This window comes from Saimiri boliviensis, chromosome 12 (genome assembly GCF_048565385.1).
Source record: "Saimiri boliviensis isolate mSaiBol1 chromosome 12, mSaiBol1.pri, whole genome shotgun sequence".
Lineage (NCBI taxonomy): Eukaryota > Metazoa > Chordata > Mammalia > Primates > Cebidae > Saimiri > Saimiri boliviensis.
In genome coordinates, this window is record NC_133460.1 from 32,263,573 (window position 1) to 32,285,508 (window position 21,936).

The 21,936-nt window shown below is 47.2% G+C and overlaps 1 protein-coding gene and 1 pseudogene across 1 annotated transcript in view; both read right to left on the reverse strand.

Annotated features, from left to right (window-relative positions):
• Positions 1–21,936, reverse strand: part of MRTFB (myocardin related transcription factor B) — a 335,374-nt gene that overhangs the window by 278,356 nt on the left and 35,082 nt on the right. Inside the window, exon 2 of the mRNA XM_074382207.1 lies at positions 15,499–15,642. The gene's annotated coding sequence lies outside the window, so the exon portion shown is untranslated. The remainder of the gene's footprint in view (positions 1–15,498; positions 15,643–21,936) is intronic.
• LOC101030849 (small ribosomal subunit protein uS2-like) lies at positions 9,632–10,619 on the reverse strand (annotated as a pseudogene).

Genomic DNA, 21,936 nt, shown 5'->3' on the forward strand with positions numbered 1-21,936 from the left:
GACGAATAACCCAATTAAAAATAGCCAAGGGATCTGAATAGACATTTCTCCAAAGAAGATACACAAACGGCCGCCAGCACATGGAAAGATGGTCGGCATCATTTGCCATCAGGGAAAAGCAAATCAAAACCATGATGAGACACCGCTTCACACCCACTAGGGTGGCTATAATAAAAAAGACAGATCATAATAACTGTTGGCAAGGATGTAGTGAAATTTGAACCATCATCACACATTGCTGGTGGGAATGTAAAGTAGTGCAGAGCTTTGAAAAACTGTTTGGCAGTTTCTCAAAAACTTAGAGTTACCATATGACTCAGCAACTTCCCTCATAGGTATATAGAAGAGAAATGAAAACATATGTCCACACAAAATCTTGTACATGAATGTTCACAGCCTATTACTCATAATAGCCAAGAGCGGAAACTACCCAAATGGTCAACTGATGAATGAATAAATAAACGTGCTGTATACATACGATGAAACATTCTTTGTCAATAATGAAGAACTGATCCCTGCTGCAACATGGGTGAACCTAAAAACATTATGCTAAGTGAAGGACGTCAGATTCTAAAGGTCCATGATTCCATTATAAATGGCATTCCATATGTGGAATTCTACATATGGAATGTCTAGAATAGGAACATTTCCTTTCTATAGAGACAGAGAGGAAATTAGTAGTTGCCAAGAGAGAATGGGGAGACTGGTGGGTGATGGCTAAGAAGGTGGCCGTGTTTCTTTTTGGGGTAATGAAAATGGTCTGAAATTGACTGTAGTGATGGATGCACAACTCTGAATATACTAAAAGCCATTGACTTGTACATTTTAAATTGGTGACTTACATGGTATGTAAGTTACATCTCAATAAAGCTGGTTTTCTTTTCTTTCTTTCTTTCTTTAATAGACAGTGTCTCACTCTGTTGCCCAGGCTGGAGTACAGTGGTGTGATTATAGCTTACTGTAGCCTTGAACTCTTGGGCTCAAGCAATCCTCCCACCTCAGCCTCCCAAGTAGCTGAGATTATAGGCATGTGCCACCATGCCCAGCTAATTTTATTTATTTTTTGTAGAGATGAGGGCCTGCTATATTGCCCAGGTCAAACTTTTGGGCTCAAGTAATCCTCTTGCCTCGGCTTCCCAAATTGCTGGAATTACAGGCATGAGCTACCATACCGACCAATAAAGCTTTTTTTTTTTAAAAAAAAAAGAAAGAAACTTACATATGGGTACATACAACATATCATTTATATGAAAATACTGAAATATGCAAACAATACTATTGTTTAGGAAGACATACCAGTGCAGCAAAGCCATAAAGACACACATGTGAATTATAAAAGCACACATTTGGGGCGGTAGATACAAGCCCAGGAGAGGATGTTTAGTTAGTGCATGAGGAAGACACAGGCTGCTTCAACTATAATTGTAACAGTTCCTTTCTTTTTTCTTTTCTTTTCTATTTGGTGGCGGGGCGGGGGGTGGGGGTCAGAGCCTTACTCTGTTGCCCAGGCCGAAGCGCAGTGAGTGGCGTGATCTCAGCTCACTGCAAGCTCTGCCTCCTGGGTTCAAGCGATTCTCATGCCTCAGCCTCCCAAGTAGCCAAGATTACAGACGTGTCCTACCACACCTGGCTAATTTTTTTTTTTTTTTTTTTTTGAGATGGAGTTTCCCTCTTGTTGCCTAGGCTGGAGTGCAGTGGTGCAATCTCAGCTCACTGCAACCTCTACCTACCATGTTCAAGCAATTCTTCTGCCTTAGTCTCCCAAATAGCTGGGATTACAGGCATGAGCCACTATACCTGACTAATTTTTGTATTTTTAGTAGAAATGAGGTTTCACCATGTTGGCCAGGCTGATCTCAAACTTCTGATCTCAAAAGACCCACCCACCTCGACCTCCCTAAGTGCTGGGATTATAGGCGTGAGCCACCACACCCGGCCATAACATTTCATTCTTAAGCTTGGCGGTGGAACATGGTATCATCTCACATAGCTTTTTTGTTTGCTTGAAATTCTTTGTGGACTAATTTTCCAGGCATTCTCCAGTGCTGCAGAAACTGGACATGCGTATCTGATGGATGAGTTGGGGGATTGGCCTAGGGAGGCTCTGGACTGCAAGAGCCGGTCCCTTTCAGGCTCCCCACACTCAATAAACATTTTCTGTGTTGAATCCAGCAATCTCTGGGACTATCTCCGGAGCATTTTTTCTTATAGCTGGTGTTCTGCAGAAAATAGTGTGGGCTTTACAACCATCCAGACAGCTCTGGTTTAAGTCCCCACTCTGACCTCATTACCAACATGGCCTCTTTCCAATTACTTAATGCCTCTGGGCTTTACTTTCCCATCTGCTAAATGGGAGTAATACCACTTACTGCTCAAAGCTAGTGATGATGGAAAGCAGAAGCCCTTGCAAGGTGCCTGGCTTCCCCTACCTGATGAGGACGAGGCACTCGTGTCAGCTCCACTCACCTCTCTGCTGAATCTTTCTGGATGATGCAGGTTGTACTGGACCCTACATTCCTCTGCGCAGTATATGACTGTCCATCAATCAATATTCCTTGAGTAGAACTGACTTTAAGAACCTCAACTTCCGGTCCAGATGCGTTGGCTCCCACCTGTAATCCCAGCACTTTGGGAGGCTGAGATGGGCAGGTCACGAGGTCAGGAGTTCGAGACCAGCCTGACCAACTTGGTGAAACGCCATCTCTACTAAAAAGTACAAAAATTAGCTGGGCATGGTGGCGTGCCCTTGTAATCCCAGCTACTCAGGAGGCTGAGGTAGGAGAATCGCTTGAACCCGGGAGGCGGAGGTTGCAGTGAGCCAAGATCGCGTCTCTGCACTCCAGCCTGGGCAACACAGCAAGTCTCTGTCTCAAGAAAGAAAATAAAGCAAAAAAAAACCCTCATCTTCCTTCCTCCCTCCCTTCCTTACTACTTTGAAAAGCAAAGGGAACCAAAGGCCTCTGAAGACAGCTCCCTTCATTCCTTTGAAAAACAAAGAAATATAGAAATAAGCTGCCTCTGTCATTCTCCATGGATCGTTTTGTATTCCCAGCTGCTGTTCATCAGTTCCTAGAGGCTCACAGGGCAGGGTCAGCTCTCAGCGGTCAAAGAATGGGATGATGGTGTGTGAGGATGCAGCATGACCCCTCTGGTCATGCAGGCTCCTTCTGCCCTTCCTGGAGCACAGAGAGTTGGCCCAGGCCCTTGGCCGTGAGATTTAGTTACCACTGACTGCATCCCGGTACCGGGGAGAGAACCGGGCCTCAGAAACAGGGCCTAAGATCCAGGCGGACAGATGGGAGCTGGGTCTAGGCTGGTAGCTGGCCGGGGTAAACGGAAACACTGGCTGTCCAGAAGAGCTTCTGGAGAAAGCTGACATGGAGGTAATTCCAGTGACTGAACAGAACCCAGGAAGCGCATTCTCTGAGCTTTGGGCTCCGAAGCTTCCTCCTCCAAATGTCAGTTGCAGCACAGAGCTCAGCTCTTGGCCATTCCTTCACTCCCTCTGGGACTTGGCTGGTTTGTTTTGGGAGGGCTGCACTTCCTGCATCTGGCTTAGGTCTCAATGCCATCTGAAGTCTTTGTGGCCAATGGGAAAGGGGGCAGGGAGACAGAGCCCCATGGAGCCCTGTGGGCTGTCCCTTGGCCAGTGGGGAGAGCCTGATCATGGTGCCCCCGAATGGCCCCAAAGGTGGTCAGAGCATAGGCCTTCTTAATGCCACTTCTGCCCGACCCCACAGTAAGTAACCCTGCTGTGACTCGCTGGGGTTGCAACTTAGCTGAAAAGTGATGCATCATTCTAGCTTCACCCGTGGACCTCTGAGATTCCTTGAGGCCCCATCTGTCCAGGGCCTGACCCTGATTAGCCTGTGGTCCTTCAGGCCTAGGGCTTGCCATCATGGAATAGGATTGGCGGTTTTGGGAACTAAGAGAAAATTGACAGTCCATTCTCTCCACCCTGGTTATTTGTCTGAGGTCCAGCTAGGCCGTTCTACCATGCACCCAGATAAAGGTGCTACAGAAATCAAGGTCCAGGGCTGCTACCAAGCCTTCTAGCTTCTCTGAGGAGCTCCTGGGGCTCGTGGCTTGCCACCCACAGCCCCTGCCTTCCTCCCACCCACCCTCCATTCTGCTGCCCAAACCACCCATCAAACCCTCAAATGGAACTGTGTCACAAGCATGTATTATGGACCCTGCTTGGCTCTCCGCAGACTGGAGGCCCACACATGGGTTTTTGTTTGTCCTGCATTGAGATGTTTTAAAAATCCGGAAGTTGCCCACAAAAAATTAGCTTTCCAGCTTGAAACACCTATTCCTGTATAACTACAGTTGGCTGGAGCTAGTGCAAAGCGTCCTTAGGCAGGTAGTTGGGGAACGGTCCTCACCATTCCCTATTGTCTCACATCCAGCCTCCTTCCCTCAGGAAATGCAATGCCTGGTGCCTGCAGACCTCTGAGTTTCCCCGCTCTAGTCTCTAGGCAACGTCTTGTAGCATGCAGGGAGGGAAGGAAGAAGGAAAAAAGTGTAGAGGAAGGAAGGAAGGAAGGAAGGAAGGAAGGAAGAAAGGAAGGGAGGAAGGGAGGGAGGGAGGGAAGGAGGGAGGGAGAAAGAAAGGAAAGAAGAAACAAAGGAAGGGAGGGAGGGAGGGAGAGAGGGAGGGAGGAAGGAAGGAAGAAAGGAAGGAAGTCCCCAGTTCTGTTGCTGAATGCAGAGGGGCTCAAGCAGTGATCTTCCCTGCCAGGACCTATGTGCATGTTCTGCAGAGCAGGCTGGGAGACGCCTCCGTCAGGGAACCTGCCATTGTAATGCTGTGGCCCTGGGAACAGCAAACTGATTGGGGGCTGTTCTCTGATTTCCAAACCACAGCAGGGAAGAGCACTGTGAGTGTGCGGGGGTGGAGGGTGGAGAGAGACAAGAAAGCAGGAGCAGAGGGAAATGGAAGGGGCAGAGGCGTGCTGCTTAGCAACCGCGGAAGAAAATGTTGAGAAGTGACAGGACCATTTCTTCCAGTGCCTGAAAGGGAGGACTAAGAAAAAAATATAAAAACCTCGTCACACGCCTACGCTTGCTCATCTTGTTGTGGCGGCTCTCTGAGTGTTGGCTGGAATTCACAGGGCTCCTCTGCAAGGGAGGGCCATTGTGGAGGATGCCTAGCCAGACACGTGTGATGTGGGAAAAGCTACAAAGAACTATGTCCTCAATACCTCAAAGGGGACCATCCTCGTGGCCCCACAAGGGGAAGGAGAGAAGCCTTGCCCGAAAGATGTAAGGACATAACCTCACCTGTCTCATCTTTTCTCTCTCACTTCCTCCTAAGTCTACCAACATCTAGAGAAAGGTGTCAGAGGACTTTTCTTTTCTCCATCTTTCCCCAGAAACTCACGAGCAGCCCCAACCCCGTTCCTTCCTCCCCACCGAGAATTCTCTGTTGCTTTTCTTTCTTAATTTGATTTTCTCTGGCTCAGAATCGAGATCAAAAGAGAAAATTCTTTCCAGCCTTTTAGGAATAATTCCCAGAATCTCCCACTGGAAATGCATACATAATTACCATAATTATTTTTAAAGAACTCTTCCGTGTTCTCTTACCCGCCTCTTTTGCATCTCTCCTGCAGCCTTGGGGAGGAGGATGGGAGAGGGAGACAGCATCAAGAGTGTCTTTGTGGTTGCTGGTTGACCAGTATAAACGGTATTTGCACAGTTAGCGTGGCGGACTCACCAGTACATGAGAGAATTGTCAATGACGCAGGTAATTAACATGAAATGTACCCCTCCAGCATTCAGCACAGCAGAATCACCTAGCAGAAGTTATTCTTTCTAATTTGTTTTAATTTCACTGAGTCTCAAGTTGGTGCTATCCTAGGTCATTAACACCTCCCAGACACTTGCTAACCTTGCTTTTTTTTTTTTTTTTTTCCTCTAATGGAGTCTTGCTTTGTCACCCAGGCTGGAGTCCAGTGGTGCCATCTTAGCTCACTGCAACTTCTGCCTCCTGGGTTCAAGTGATACTCCTACCTCAGTCTCCCAAGTAGCTGGGATTACAGGTGCCCGCCACCTTGCCCAAATACTTTTTGTATTTTTAGTAGACACAAAATTTACCACTATTTTTAGTAGAGTTGGAACAAGGATATAATGCCTCATGGCAGAGGCCTGAAAAAGCACCCAGATTGCCAGTCCCTATTCAAGGAATTGGGCTCTGCAGGTGGCAGGCTGCAGATCAAACTAGGGGAAGGCTCCGGTCTGAGGACAGTGGGTCCAGCTGGGCAGCAGATGGCACCGAGGGAACTTTAGATGAGAGTTGTTGGAGCCACCGGCCTGGTTTCATAGCCTGTTTGAAGTCCATCTCTTCCCTGGGATTACAGAAGTCAATTCATCAGTGTTTACCATGGAGCACAAAGCCAAAGAGTGTGGACAGCTGCAGAAGTCACCTTTGCTTTTGATGGCCAAACCTGATTTTGCTCTGGGCAATCACTGTTCACTACTGTCAGATCTGGGTTTGAGCAGACTAGACCCGCCTCAGGCCGTCCTTGCCTGTCTTCATTCCTCTGGGTCCAGTGATAGCTTCTAGATGGGTAGTGAGCTGCAAAGAGGATTGTGCTGGGAATGCTGGAGCTGGCTCTTTCCCACTGGCTTTGAACCCAAGAAGGGGAGGTGCTGGAACCCCTGTATCCCCTATGAGGAGGGCACTCAGACCAGAGAATGGAGCCGAGAAACCCAAACCTGATGGTATCGGTTCCATCCTGGATCCAGCTGTGCCTAAAGTTAGGGTCGACCCTTGGCCACCTTTGGGGCTGCCCGCCAAGCCAATCAATTTCCCTTTCATGTAATCCAGTGAGGATCAGTGTTTTGGTCACTTGCAGCCATAAGCATCTTAACTGATGAAATGGCTCGTTGCAAATCCTTGGCCACCGAGAGAGAAATAACTCAAAGGGTATGTGCTGTGGACCAGGCTGAGGGACGTTGTTGCATACACCAGCATAGGAAAAGCTATTGTTGTCACAGGAAGCACCAACATTTAGATGATCATGGACCTGGCATGCAACGGTTTATTTAATCCTGCATAGGTATATTCTGATCACCATTTTAAACATTAGAAAACTGAGGCTCAGTATGGGTGCAGTGGCTCACGCCTGTAATCCCAGTACTTTGGGAGGCTGAGGCGGGCAGATCACCTGAGGTTGGGAGTTCCAGACCAGCCTGGCCAACATGGAGAAACTCCATCTCTAAAAATACAAAAACATTAGCCAGGCATGGTGGCGCATGCCTGTAATCTCAGCTACTTGAAAGACTGAGGTAGGAGAATTGCTTGAACCTGGATGGTGGAGGTTGCAGTGAGCCAAGATCATGCCATTGCACTCCAGCCTGGGCAAACAAGCGGGAAACTCTGTCTAAAAAAAAAAAAAAAAAACAGAAAAGAAAAGAAAAGAAAAAACTGAGGTTCAGAGGTCCTCTGTGGACCTCAGTGGCAGAGCTGGGGCAGATTTCTTGACACTGTGTAGTCCCAGCCGTCCTTCGGTAGTAAACAAGCAGGTTGCTCACTGGCAAATACAAAATTCGGACACGGTGTGATTGGGAGAGGACAAAGCGGACAGAGAGGTGTGGCTGTCAGGAGACACACAATGATACTTGTGTCCCAGGTGATGTGAATGCCACTCCCGGGTGCCGCGTGTACCCAGCCTGCATAGCTGTCCACAAGCCCTGCGTAGAGAAAATCAAACTCTTTTTACTCCTGATCAAAAAACGAAAGGCAGAAAAGGCCCTGGCTTTAGATCAGAACACGTTAGTACTAATGAGCCATGTGATTTGAGGAAAACTGTTTCATCTTTCCAGGCCCCACTGCTTTTCCCATCTGGGAAATGGGGAGACCCTGGCCCTTGCCTCACTCACCTCACCGAGCTCCTGGAGCATCAGATGTGAAAAGTGATTTTCAGAAAAAAAAGAGCGGCTATGGGATGGAGGGGATTGATCCCTCGACTTGCCAGTGGTGAAAGAGCAGGTATAGACAGATGGATGTAAACCAACAACCTACGCATCCCCCTCCCCAACCAGGGGCTGGGAAGAGGCAGTCCAAGCAGTGACCCGAAAGGAACCTTTCTGTCCCTGAAGTGGAGAGAGATAACTGTGAAGCCAGAGAAGCAAGTGCTGCTGCTACAGGCGCTTGGGAGTTTATTTTTACCCTGTTATCTCTATCCCGAAATGTCAGGCTTGGAGCCGCCTTTCTCTCTCTGTCTCTCCAGCCTCCACCCCAATGTGGCAACACAGCCTGGAAACGGGCCCCCTCTCCTCCTCTGCTTCCTCTGCCTTTCCATGAGAGTCACAGTGCTATGGTGACAGGAGGCATGGAAACGCTGAAATAGAGAAGTGGGAGGCGAGACCATTTATTTGGGTCCTGGAACAGGCTTACTTCCTCCTAGAAACTGAAGGTGCAGAGGAGGCCTTCAGTGCTGTTGGGTACCTACTGCAATGTTTGTATCATATGGGCTCTTTATGCAGCAAGGAAACCCCACTTACACCGGCTTATATAATGAAGAGCATTTAACTGGTGGAGCGATAAAACTTCCAGCAACAGGTCTCGCTTCAGGTGAGGTTTGATCCTGGGGCTCTATGGTGTCACAAGGACACAGCATTCTCCATCTCTCGCTCTACCTTCTGTGGTGTTGGCTTCACCCTCAGGGACCATGCAATTCTCCCCAAAAGCCCCGAACAGTTCCAGAATCTTCCCCATAGTCACACATGCCTGCATCTTCACACTGATGGCTTCCATGGAAAAGAGAGAAAGCTTCTTTGTTTTTTTCTTTTCTTTTTTGCCAGAAGGCTCTAGACAATGTCTTCTTGAGTTTCATTGGCTCTGGCTTGGTTCTGTGCCCATCCCAGAGTCAATCACTTTGGTACAGGGACAGGACATGAAAAATGTTTCTGACTGGCTTGATTGAGCCAAATCATATTCCCAAGAAGAGGGGCACAGTGGCTTCTTGAAGGACACATAGGGCATTGTCCCCAAAAGGCAAGAAATATGCTGAGCCACAAGCAGGGACCTATTACATGGTTTATTCACTTTGCAGTTTCATTCTCTTCTACCCAGGAAAGCCTCTGAGATTAGAAGTGACTGCTGCTTTTTTTTGACAGAGTCCTTCCTCTATTGCCCAGGCTGGACTGCAGTGATAAGATCTCGAATCTCTGGTCACTGCAACCTCCACCTCCCAGGTGAAAGTGATTCTTGTGCCTCAGCCTCCCAAGTAGCTGGGAATACAGGCATATGCCACCACGCCCAGCTAATTTTGGTAGAGACAGGGTTTTACCACATTGCCGAGGCTGGTCCTGAAATTCTGATCTCAGGCAATCTGCCTGCCTCAGCTTCCTAAAGTGCCAGGATTACAAGCGTGGGCCACCATGCCTGCCCCCACTTTTTTTTTTTTTGGAAACAGGGTCTCACTCTGTCACCCAGGCTGGAGTGCAGTGGCATGAACATGCCTCACTGCAGCCTCAACGTCCCAGGCTCAAGAAACAGGCCAATATAAATGTATTATTTTTTTTCTTTCTTTTTCTCTTTCTTTCTTTCTTCTCCTCCTCTTCCTTCTTCCTCCTCCTCTTCCTTCTTTTTTTTTTAGAAACTCAATGTTTATTTTCCATGAATCTTATATGTTGTTTAAGAGCCCACACAAGAACTGCTTAAGACCATTCAGTGGTTGCTGCTACCCATTCAGTGGCATGAGCAGCGGGAGCTGCAGACCAGTCTTCCGTGGCAGGCTGGGCGCTCCAGTCTTCAGTAGGGAACTACTGGATAGGCACAGAGGGCACCTGCATGCCGTCAGAGCAGTCGGCAGCCTCAGGCTGAGTGGCAGTGAACTCAGGAGCGGGAGCAGTTCACTCGCCCTGAAATTCCTCCGTGGTCACAGTCTTGTCAGCAGCAGCCTGCTCTTCCATTTCAATCTCTTCAGGATCTCTGTAGAAGTAGAGGTCAGGCATGACCTCCCACGGGTGTTCACGGGAAATGGTGCCACACATGCGCAAAACTTCCCGAGCCAGCATCCACCACATCAAACCCACTGAGTGAGCTCCCTTGTTGTTGCATGGGATGGCAATGTCCACATAGCGCAGAGGAGAATGTGTGTGACACATAGCAGTGGTAGGTAGGTTAACATAAGACGCCTCCGTGAGAGGCTGGTGGTCAGCCCTGGGGTCAGTAACCGCAAGCAGCCGTGGCTCCCAGAAGGCTGCCTGGATCCTGTTGGTGAAGGTTCCAGGAGTAAAGTGGCCAGCAATCGGAGTGGCTCCAATGGCAGCAGCAAACTTCAGCACGGCCCTCTGGCCAGTATTCCTGGAGGATATAACAGTGACATCAGCAGGGTTTTCAATGGCAACAATGGCACGAGCTGCCAGGAGAAGCTTCTCCCAGGTCCTCTTCCGATTTATGATGTAGATGCCATCACTTTTCCTTTTATAGATATACTGTTCCATCTGGAAGTCAAGGTTGGTGCCACCTAAATGGGTTCCTGCTGCCAGGAACTTAAGGACATCCTCCTCCTTCATTTGCAGGACATCAAGGGCTCCGGACATTGTGAAAGTTTCCCTTTAAGTTACGACGGGAATCCCGAACAACGCCATTTGGAGCCCTCGGCGGGTAGCGTGGAAAGCTTCCCTCTTCTTCTTCCTCCTCTTTCTTCCCTCTTCTTCCTCCTTCCTTTTCTCCTTCTCCTCCTCCTTTTTCTTCTTTTTTGAGACAGGGCCTTGCTCTGTGTCCCAGGCTGGACTGCAGTGGTGTGATTATAGCTCACTGCAGCCTCCAATTCCTGGGCTCAAGTGATCCTCCTGCCTGAGCCTCCTGAGTAGCTGGAAGCACAGGTGTGCAACATCGTGGCCAGATAATTTTTAAAATTTTTTGTAGAGGGTCTCATTATGTTGCCCGTGCTGGTCTTAAACTCCTGGCCTCAAGAGATTTTCCTGCCTTGGCCTCCCAAAGTACCTGGATTACAGGCAAGAGCAGGGGTTCCCAAACTTTTTACACAGGGGGCCAGTTCACTGTCCCTCAGACCTTTGGAGGGCCGGACTATGCAAGGTGTGACACCCTTCACAGCCAGCGCTGCTGCCTCCACTATCCCAGACAGCGGTATACAGTGTCACAGGCCCAGCACTGCCTCCAGGGCTGTACACAGGGATGGCGGTGATCAGCCTGTGACACTGTGTATACAGCGTCCTGGACATCTGCAGCAGCGGTGGGCCTCTTCTGTGGGAAGCTCACTGCTGCATGTTTCCCCTATTAAAGACACCTCCTAAAAATAAGACAGCCCCCGTCTTTTGGGGGTAAAATTAATATAAGACAGGGTCTTATAATAGGGGAAACGCGGTGTGTAGTAATGTGGGGGGAGACTTTTGGGCAAAGGGAGGTTACAGGGGCCAGTATGTTGTTGTACATTTGGGGGAGTGTGGGAGCCATTGTACTGTGTAGTAATGGTTATAGTGCTTTGCCTTCCTTCCTGCTTCTGCTGTTATTTCACACTGCTTCTGGTGATGTGGGGCGCCGCAGCCGCAGACCGGATGTGCATCATATGACGCGCTTCCGGAGCCATGACGCGTACATCCCACATCACGGGAAGTAGTACTGTACGTGAGCAACGTCGCGCTTTGCGGATACATCCTGTGCTCCTCTCACTGACCACCAATGAAAGAGGTGCCCCTTCCTGCAGTGTGGTGGGGTCGGATAAATGGCCTCAGGGGGCCACATGCGGCCCACGGGCCGTAGTTTGGGGACCCCTGGGCAAGAGCCACTGTGCCTGGCCAATTTCTTTTCTTTCCATCTGTAGGTTTACCTGGGGCTCTGAGTGCAAAGAATCCCAGGTCTATGACTCCCAAAATTTCACTGTGGCTACAGAATCTCCCCAAGGTAGATCAATAGGTTCAGGCTGAAGTGTCATATTTTCACCTGCCGAAGGCTTCCTATGCATTCAAAATAAAATTCGCACGGTACACCTGGCCTGCCCATGACCCACCCTCTCACTGAGCTGTAGCCACACTGACTTTTTAATTTTCTTTCTTTCTTTCTTTCTTTTTTTTTCTGAGAGTGAGTCTCGCTCTATCGCCCATGCTGGAGTGCAGTGATGCCATCTCGGCTCACTGCAACCTCCACCTCCTGGGTTCAAGCAATTCTTCTGCCTCAGTCTCCCGAGTAGCTAGATTACAGACACCCACCATCATGCCGGCTAATTTTTTTTATTTTTAGCAGAGACAGGGTTTTACCATGGTGGCCAAGCTGGTCTTGAACTCCTGACCTCAAATGATCCTCCTACCTCGGCCTCCCAAAGTGCTGGGATTACAGGCTTGAGCCACTGCGTCCAGCCTTCTTGTTATTTCTTGAACCAATCTGCTGCATGGCTCATTACCCTCCACTTCCTGTTTCCCTATGTCTAACGTTCTTCCATTTTCTGTTTCCCTGCATCTAATGCTCTTCCTTTAAATCTTTGCATAGCTGCTCAAATGCCATGCTCTCTGAGAGGTCTCTGACCAGTCTAGCACACAAAAACACCTGAAATTATTGTGTTTGTTGACGGTTTGAGTATCTCCCTCCTTTCTCTAGACTGTAAGCTCTATGAGGCAAGCATCATGCTTATCTTACCAGGTTTCTGGTTTTGTGTCTGGCATATTGTAGGTACTCAAATATTTGAATAAGTGAATGAAAATTCCTTTTTTGTTTTGAGACAAGGTCTCTCTCTGTTACACAGGCTGGAGTGCAGTGGTGCAAACATGACGCACTGGAACCTCCACCTCCTGGGCTCAGGCTATCCCCCTACCTCAGCCACCCAAGTAGCTGGGACTACAGGCACATGCCACCATGACCAGGTTTTTTTTTTTTTTTGGTAGAGACAGGGTCTCACTGTGTTACCCAGGCTGGTTTGAACCCCTGGGCTCAAGCGATCCTCTTGCTTCAGTCTCCCACAGTGTTAAGATTACAGGCATGAGCCACCATGTCTGGCTGAAAATTCTTTTCTGAATATCCTTGTAAACTTTTTCAGGGCAGGGCAATTTCTTACATTTTTCTTGGCTTTTACTTGGTGCCTACAAAATGCTGGGCATAAAAGAGAAAAATATAGTAATATTTTTTTCAAATAAACTAAAACTGACTCCTGTAGGGATTGGCTCAAAGTCATCCTCACATTACAGAAAGATGCTACATGATGCTAACTGTTTCTTTGAGGAATTTCCTTTGCAAAGCCATCGCATGTGAACATTTGAGATGCTCCCCATGTCTGTGTGAAACTGCAGAGGGGAATGTGGGGCCATCTTTCTATCCTTGTCTCTGAGTGTGGTGATAGAGCCACCATGTACAGGCAGTCTGAAAATGACTTCATGGGATGATGGTCGTGTTTTTTCCTTAACCCAGTGAGGTAGAATGAGAAGTGTCCTCTTATCTGCCACTCTGTCCACTGCAAACTGGTAAGTCAAGGTCACAACCTTAGTGTGCTGATCACCCAGGTGGAACCCTCATTTGTGCGCGAACTCTCCCTGAGATCTATCAGCCTGGGACAATCCTCAGGACAATCAGGTAAGAGTGTGGATGGCCCCGTGCAGCTTTAATGGAAACTCAAAAGCACACCTCCTAGAGAGCCATCGGTTGTCGCCATACTCCACAGACAACACGCCACTGGGGGCATCTCAAGTATGCTCAGTCTTTGTCCATTCTCTGCCTACCCAATCAGGCCTATTTCTCTCTTACACTCTCACATGGCACCTTGGCCTTTGTACCATGGGCTCACCATCATTTGTCATGGTATCTTTATTTAGGTGATTATTTCATTAATATCCATCTTCCCCACTGGGCTCCAAACTACTCAATGGCAAGGTGCAATCTCTTTTGCTCACTGCTGTATTTTGTCACCCAGTCCTGTGCCTAACACATAGTCCATTCAGCATAAGTACTTTTTGAATGGAAGAATGGACGAATGGAAGAAAGAAGAGAGGCTGAATGTTTTCTCTGTCAGTCAGATCCTATCACCTCAGTATCACCCTGTCCCCTTCATCAAGGTATCTCCTGTGCTCACAGTAGTATCTGGGATAGAGAAGAGGGGCCACAGATATTGGGAGAAATGAATGAATGGACACTGCTCTTTGCCTTCTCAGAGAAGCCTGGATCTTTTTTTTTTTTTTTTTTGGACATAGAGTCTTGCTCTGTCTCAAAAAAAAAAAAATCTTGCTGGAGTGCAGTGGTGTGATCTTCGCTCGCTGCAACCTCTGCCTCCCGGGTTCAAGTGATTCTCGTGCTTCAGCCTCCTGACCACCTGGAATTACAGGTGCCTGCCCCCACACCCGACTAATTTTTGTATTTTTAGTAGAGATGAGGTTTAGCCATGTTGGCTAGGGTAGTCTCGAACTGCTGATCTCAGGTGATCCGCCCACCTTGGCCTCCCAAAATAATGGGATTACAGGCATGAGCCACTGTGCCAGGCTACCTGGTTACCTCCTTAAGGATAAATTCATGGAGAGGGAAAATGAGGGGAAGTTACATGATATAGTTTGGCTTTGTGTCCCCACCCAAATCTCATATGGAATTGTAATCCTCAATGATGGAGGAGCGGTCTGGTGGCAGGTGAATGGATCATGGGGGCGGGCTTCCCCTTTACTGTTCTCATGACGGTGAGTTCTCACTAGATCTAGTTGGTTAAAATTACATGGCGCTTCCCCCTTTATTCTTCCTTCTCCAGCCATGTATGGTATACCTGCTTCCCCTTTGCCTTCTGTCATGATTGTAAGTTTCCTGAGGCCTCCCGAGCCATGCTTCATATACAGCCTTTGGAACCATGAGCCAGTTAAACCTATTTTCTTTAATAAATTACCCAGTCTCAGGTAGTTTTTCATAGTAGTGTCAGGAAGGACTAACACACTTCAATATACAAATACACTGAACCAAGGCCAAAGGCTGCATTTAGGTCACTCCCTTCAGAATCAGTGGGGCTGGTTCTGGAGGTCACTAAACCTCAGGGCCAGCAAGGGAGGAGCTTAGAGTGCAAACTGAATTTGTTTACAAGAGACAATGCTCCTTTGGACTCAAGTACAACCAGTCCTGGGGTTAGATGTTTAAAGTTTAAGTGGGTCACGGCTCCTGGCCCTTATCACATAGCCTGAAAATAACAAAACAGCATCCCAGGAATGGTATCAGATCTTAGGAGATAACCTGATCCCAGTTTTGCTACAAAGTCAGAAGGAAACTGAAAAGAAATGGATTTTTCTTCTCCAAGGCCATGCCCTCCTTAATGGGGGATATCTGAGTCCCAATGAGGTCTCTTTGTATCTGAAGATCAGACAACAAAGGGATGGAGATATTTGGTCTTTGCCAATCATTTGCAAGTGACAAAGAGTTTACAGATCTGCAATCACCAATCCAAAACCAAACACCAAAAAAAAAAAAAAAAAAGGATCCCAAAACCATACTAAGAAATCATCATAAAGCCAAATCTCAAAACACGTCCATGTTTCAAGCCCACCATAGCCCAGCAAACAAAAGTGGCTCACCTTTGAACTACAGAATCCCTTCCAGAACCAGAAGGAAAGGGAAAGGGATTTACGGGTTGTCTCAAAGTTGTAGGCTCTGGCTGGTCCCCAAGATGAGTTCATTTCTTATTCTTAGACACTGGATTCAAATTAAACAAACAGCACCTATAAATAGAGTGAAGATACGCTTAGCTTGGTGTCACTGGAAGGTCCTTTTTGCAGGGACAGACGTGCTAAATGGATGTTCTCAGGTTACCCTGCTGGTACTACGTTGGGGAAGAGTTGTATTTTTTCTCCCCGTGTTGTCCAGGAGAGGGGAAAGAAGCAGGTGAGTCAGACATTGGGATTCAGCCCGATTCTGTCTTCATCTCTAGATGCTCATTCACATGCTAAGTTAGAAGGAGCTGTAGAGGGAGGCTGATGCTCTACAAATGTCCTGGCTGAGCAATTTGGCTGCTCCCCCTGGGAATGGATCCCGGTTCAGACTGCATCGACAGAGTGTTCTGGTCTCCGAGATTAGATTGCAAACTCCCTACGGGAAGGCACCAAGTACTAGGATTTCCTCTTGGCTTCCCTTGTCCTGCCAAATGCAGGAATGGCTAGGGTGCCCGTGGCAATTCTTGAACTGTGAATTCAGAAGACCTCGTTATGCATGTCGGTCTTTACGGTGGGGAACGACATGGGCCTGTGTTCCGGATCTGCTCTGGCTTTGGTTTTAATCACCCTGAAGAGCATGACTGAGAGGCGGAGTCATCACATCACCGTGATAGATGAGTAGGGGCCAGAAACACCTGGAATAACTGTGAGTAAACACAAAGCCATGGGGCAACAAGGCCCACTCACTATCGTAATAACCAGAGTCGATCATTCAGCCCGTGACGGGTAATTCTAGGCACTATTCTAAGCGCTTTGTAAAAACTCACTTATAGGCTGGGTACTGTTGCTTATGCCTATAATCCTAGCATTTTGGGAGGCTGAGGCAGGAGGATCACTGGAGCTCGGGAGTTTAAGATCAGCCTGGGTAACACAGCAAGACACCATCTTTAAAAAAAAAAAAAATTTAGGCCAGGTGTGGTGGCTTACACCTGCAATCCCAGCACTTTGGAGGCCGAGGTGGGCAGATCACCTGAGGCTGGGAGTTGGAGACCAGAATGCCCAGCATGGAGAAACCCCGTCTCTGATAAAAATACAAAATTAGCCAGGCATGGTGGCACATGCCTATCATCCTAGCTACTCTGGAGGCTGAGGCAGGAGAATTGCTTGAACCTGGGAGGCAGAGGTTGCGGTGAGCCCAGATCACACCAGTGTACTCCTACTTGGGCAACAAGAGCCAGACTTCATCTCAAAAAAAAAAAAAAAAAAAAAAAAGACCCTGCCTCAGTAGAAAACAAACAAACAGAACATTAAAATAAAATAAAAACTCACTTACTCTTTCCAAACTCCTATGAGGTAGAGACTATTATTATTTCTATTCTACAGATGCAGAAACCGAGACACCAAGAGATCATGTGCCTTGCTCCAGCCCAGATAGCTGGTAAGCCAGATTTGGAAGCCAGGCAGTTTAGCTCCACAGTCTGGTCTCTGATAGTAAAAATTAAATACTTAGAGTATCTATCTGTTGGTTTTCCTGTCCGGCTGCCTTCCTCCCTCCCTGGATGATCACAGGTCTCTAGTATCACCTCTTCCTACTCTCGGCCTGAGTGCTTCTGGTGCCTCATCTTAGAGGGGATCCCCTGACTAGTCCTGACCTAAGCCTGAATCTCTCCATCAACAGGACTTGCAGGCATGGCCGTGGGACATACATATGGCAATTGCAGTGAATCTCAGGACTTTAACTGGGAATGCTAGGATGAAAACACACTGGATTTCCCTCTGGAATTGAACTGAGAGCAGGTACTCCTGCCAAGTGCTGTGGCTACCTTGCTACCTCAGCAGGAACATGGCTGAGAATGAAATCAGTACTGAGAGAAAGAAGCATTGAAAAACAGATCTTGGCTGGGCTTGGTGGCTCATGCCTGTAATCCCAGCACTTTGGGAGGCTGAGGCAGGCAGATCATGAGGTCGTGAGTTCGAGACCAGACTAGCCAACATGGTGGAATGCCATCTCTACCAAAAACACAAAAATTAGCTGGGTATGGTGGTACATGCCTATAATCCCAGTTACTCAGGAAGCTAGGCACGAGAATCGCTTGAACCCAGGAGGCAGAGGTTACAGTGAGCTGAGATCGCGCCACTGCACTACAGCCTAGTGACAGAGCGAGAGTCCGTCTAAAACAGAAAGAAAGAAAGAAAGAAAGAAAAAGAAAGAAAGAAAGAAAATGAAAGAAAGAAAAGAAAGAAAGAAAAGAAAAGAAAGAAAGAAAGAAAGAAAGAAAGAAAGAAAGAAAGAAAGAAAGAAAGAAAAAGAAAGAAAGAAAGAAAGAAAAAAAGAAAGAAAGAAAGAAAGAAAAAGCAAAGCAGATCTTGGTCGCCTCCTGTGAAGCCTGAATCCAGCTGGGCCTGGTGCTGGAACCCACACTTCAACTTTGCCCTTTCACGAACCAATCTTTTCCCTTTGCTGTTTAAGCTAGTTAAAGTTGATTGATCCATCTAATAACCTGGCTCCATCCATAAACAACAGCCCATTTTCACTCCCTTCTCTAGCCCTGTTGGGCTATTCAGAAATGCATGCAGTGGCCAGTGCAGTGGCTCATGCCTATAATCCTAGCACTTTGGGAGGCAGAGATGGGAGGATTGCTTGAGGCCAGGAGTCTGAGACTAGTGTGGTCAACACAGCAAGACCTCATCTCAAAAAATTTAAAAAAAATTTTAGGATGGGTGCAGCGCCTCATGCCTGTAATCCCAGTATGCTGGGAGGCTGAGGTGGGTGGATCACAAGGTCAAAAGTTTGAGACCAGCCTGGCCAATGTGGTGAAACCCTGTCTCAACTAAAAATACAAAAATTAGCCAGGCACGGTGGCACACGCCTATAGCCTCAGTTACTCAGGAGGCTGACAAAGGAGAATTGCTTGAACCCGGGAGGCAGAGGTTGCAGTGAGCCAAAATCACACCACTGCACTCCAGTCTGGGCAACAGCACCAGACTCTGTCTCAAAAAATAAAATAAATAAAAATAAAAAATTTTAAATTTAAAAAAGAAAAAAAAATGCATGTCCCATCCTGGTCCTTTATAGCGACTTAGTGGCTCCATTCCCCCAATGGAGGACCAGGATCAAGATGCATTTCTTCATTCTCCATTCTCCTCCTGCTCAAACCCCAAACTCCACCTCCCTGCAGAGGCTTTCCTCAGGTTGCAGCAGTCAAAATTATCCCCTGCTTCCCTTGATTGTCACTATATGGAACTTATACACTTCCTTAGCACTTATTTCATTCTGTCTTGAAATATACTTAGTAATTTGCAAGTCATTCATTCACACTTACTGAACGCTTGCAATGTGTCATGTCCTTGGTGAGGGGCCGGGGATTCAGAGCGAATAACATCCACGTGTATCTGAGGTCTTACTCAGGGTCAGGCACTGTGCTTAGCCCTTAGCAAACATCAGTTGTGTCATTTCAACTGTAAATGCTCATTCACACGCTAAGTTAGAAGGAGCCATGGAGGAAGGATGCCACCTCCAAATGCCCTGGACGAGGAATTTGGCTGCTCCCACTGGGAATGGATCCTGGTTTAGACTGCACTGACAGTATTCTGGTCTTTTAGATTAGATCAAAAACCCCATAAGGTGAGTAGGAAAAGTATCTCTATTTTACATGTAACAGGGTGGCAAACCAGAAAATTATGAGGAGACACTAAGATCTGGTAGATATAAAACCACAAAGTGAGGTTCCAGATGAAGATGTTGATTTTCACAGCACTTTAGAGCTCACCTCACACTTGAACCCCTCCAGTGTCACAAATCCCTAGTCCACAAAGAGCATATAAAAGAATCAGTAGGTATTAAGAAAGGATTTACGAAGGCCAGGCGCAGTGGCTCATGTCTGTAATCCCAGCACTTTGGGAGACTGAGACGGTGGCATCACTTGAGGTCAGGAATTGAAGACCAGCCTGGCCAACAGGCTGAAACCCTGTCTCTACTAAAAATACAAAAATTAGCCTGGCATGGTGGAGCAGGGCTGTAATCTCAGCTACTCAGGAGGCTGAGGCAGGAGAATCGCTTGAACCTGGGAGGTGGAGAGTACAGTGAGTAGATATTGCACCTTTGTACTCCAGCTTGGGTGACAGAGCATGACTCCATTTAAAAGAAAGAAAGAAAGAAGAAAAGAAAGAAAGGAAGGAAGAAAGGAAGGAAGGAGAAAGAAAGAAAGAAAAAGAAAGAAAGAAAAAGAAAGAAAGAGATAATTTATAAGGATTTTTTTTTCTTCTTTTTTTGAGATGGAGTCTTGCTCTGTTGCCAGGCTGGAGAGCAGTGGCGTGATCTCAGTTCGCCTCCTGGTTTCAAGCCATTCTCCTACCTCAGCACCGCGAGTAGCTGGGGCTACAGGCAAGTGCCACCATGCCCAGCTAATTTATATATTTTTCGTAGAGATGGCATTTCACCATGTTGGTCAGTATGGTCTCAATCTCTTGGCCTCACTATCTGCCTGCCTCAGCCTCCGAAAGTGCTGGGATTACAGGCATGAGCCACTGTGCCCGGCCAGATTTTTCTTTTCTTTTTTTTTAATTGCAAATACTGTGCCGTCCTTCACCTCCCAAAAACAGACACAGGTGGGGATGTTTAGCCTATTCCTGCACCTTAAGTCCAGTGAGAGCAGCTTCTCCAACAGGCTATGGAGAGTTTGATCAGTTTGCCATAATCTAATGAGTCGAAATCATTTATTTTGATTTAAACTAATTACCAATTCAATCCATTCTCATTCTTTTTAGCTTCATTTGTAAGCTAAACCTAAGATTAGAGAAAGGGAAGTGACTGTGGGGGACTGTGTGTGACTCAATCCTGAGCATCTGGATGGGGAGAGACCGTGACTTGGAAGCTGACATCGGTTTGCACCCCCAAAGCTTGTTGTGACAGAGTGTTTTGTAGGACCATCTTGGCAGACAGATCATCTTAGATATTGTTCTACAGGGCAGCTTAGAAGGGTAATAAGTCCTCATCAGAGGCTGGAGGTGGACCACCAGAGTCCTGGGGGTGTGGAGGGATTCCGGGGTGGCCTGAGCCACTGCCCAGTGCTGGGGTCTCTCTAGGTACCCAATCATTACCCCACAGGGTACCTGAGCATACCCAGAAGGTGCAATACCATATTTTTTTCTTGCCAGATTCAATGATTATCTAAAAATTTATTTTATATCAACAGTTTTTGGGGAACAGGTTTTTTTTGGTTATAGGGGTAAGTTCTTAGTGGTGATTTCTGAGATGTTGGTGCACCTGTTGCTTTACTAGTGTACACTGTACCCAATACCTACTCATTTATCCCTCACCCCCCCACCCTTCCCCTCGAGTTCCCAAAGTCCATTATATCATTCTTATGCCTTTGCATCCTCATAGCTTAGCTCCCACTTATGAGTGAGAACATGCGATGTTTGGGTTTCCATTCCTGAGTTACTTCACTTAGAATAATGGCTTCTGAATCCATCAAAGTTGCTGCAAAGGCCATTATTGTGTTCCTTTTTCTGGCTGAGTAGAATTCTATTAACAATGGAATAGTGTGTGTGTGTGTGTGTGTGTGTGTGTGTGTGTGTGTGTATACATATACACTATATACAAAATTTTATATATATATATATATCTCCTGGAGCCTGTGTTCCTTGCCATTGTACTACTCAGAACAGGTACTGTACTCAGAACATGGTACCTGGAAACCCATGTCCACCTTCCTCTTGGGGTACCAAGCCAGCCGGGAGATAGCTGCTGCTGTGCTCTCTTCATGAAAATAGACCCTTGTTTTGTTTGGAGACAGGGTCTTGCTCTGTCACCCAGGCAGGAGTGCAGTGACACAATCTTGGCTGACTGCGACTGCTACCTCCTGGGTTCAAGTGATTCTCGTGCCTCAGCCTCATGAGTAGCTGGGATTATAGACATGCACCACCACACCCAAATTACTATCACCTTCTTATGGGTTAGGAAACTGAAACTCAGAGATTAAGTGCCTTGACCAAGGATACATGGTTAATAAATTGAACCGAGGCAATTCAAATCCCAGGCCTACGTTCTCAACAACTACATTAAAGTTTTCATTGAGATACTGTTTATTTTTATTTATTTATTTATTTAGAGGCAGAGTTCTGCTCTTGTTGCCCAGGCTGCAGTGCAATGGTGTGATCGTGGCCCACCACAACCTCTGCCTCCTGAGTTCAAGTGATTCTCCTACCTCAGCCTCGCAAATAGCTGGAATTACAGGCATGCGCCACAGTGCCTGGCTAATTTTGCATTTTTAGTAGAGGTGGGTTTTTTTCTATGTTGGTCAGGCTGGTGTCGAACTTTCAACCTTGGGTGATCTGCCTGCGCAAGCCTCCCAAGTGCTG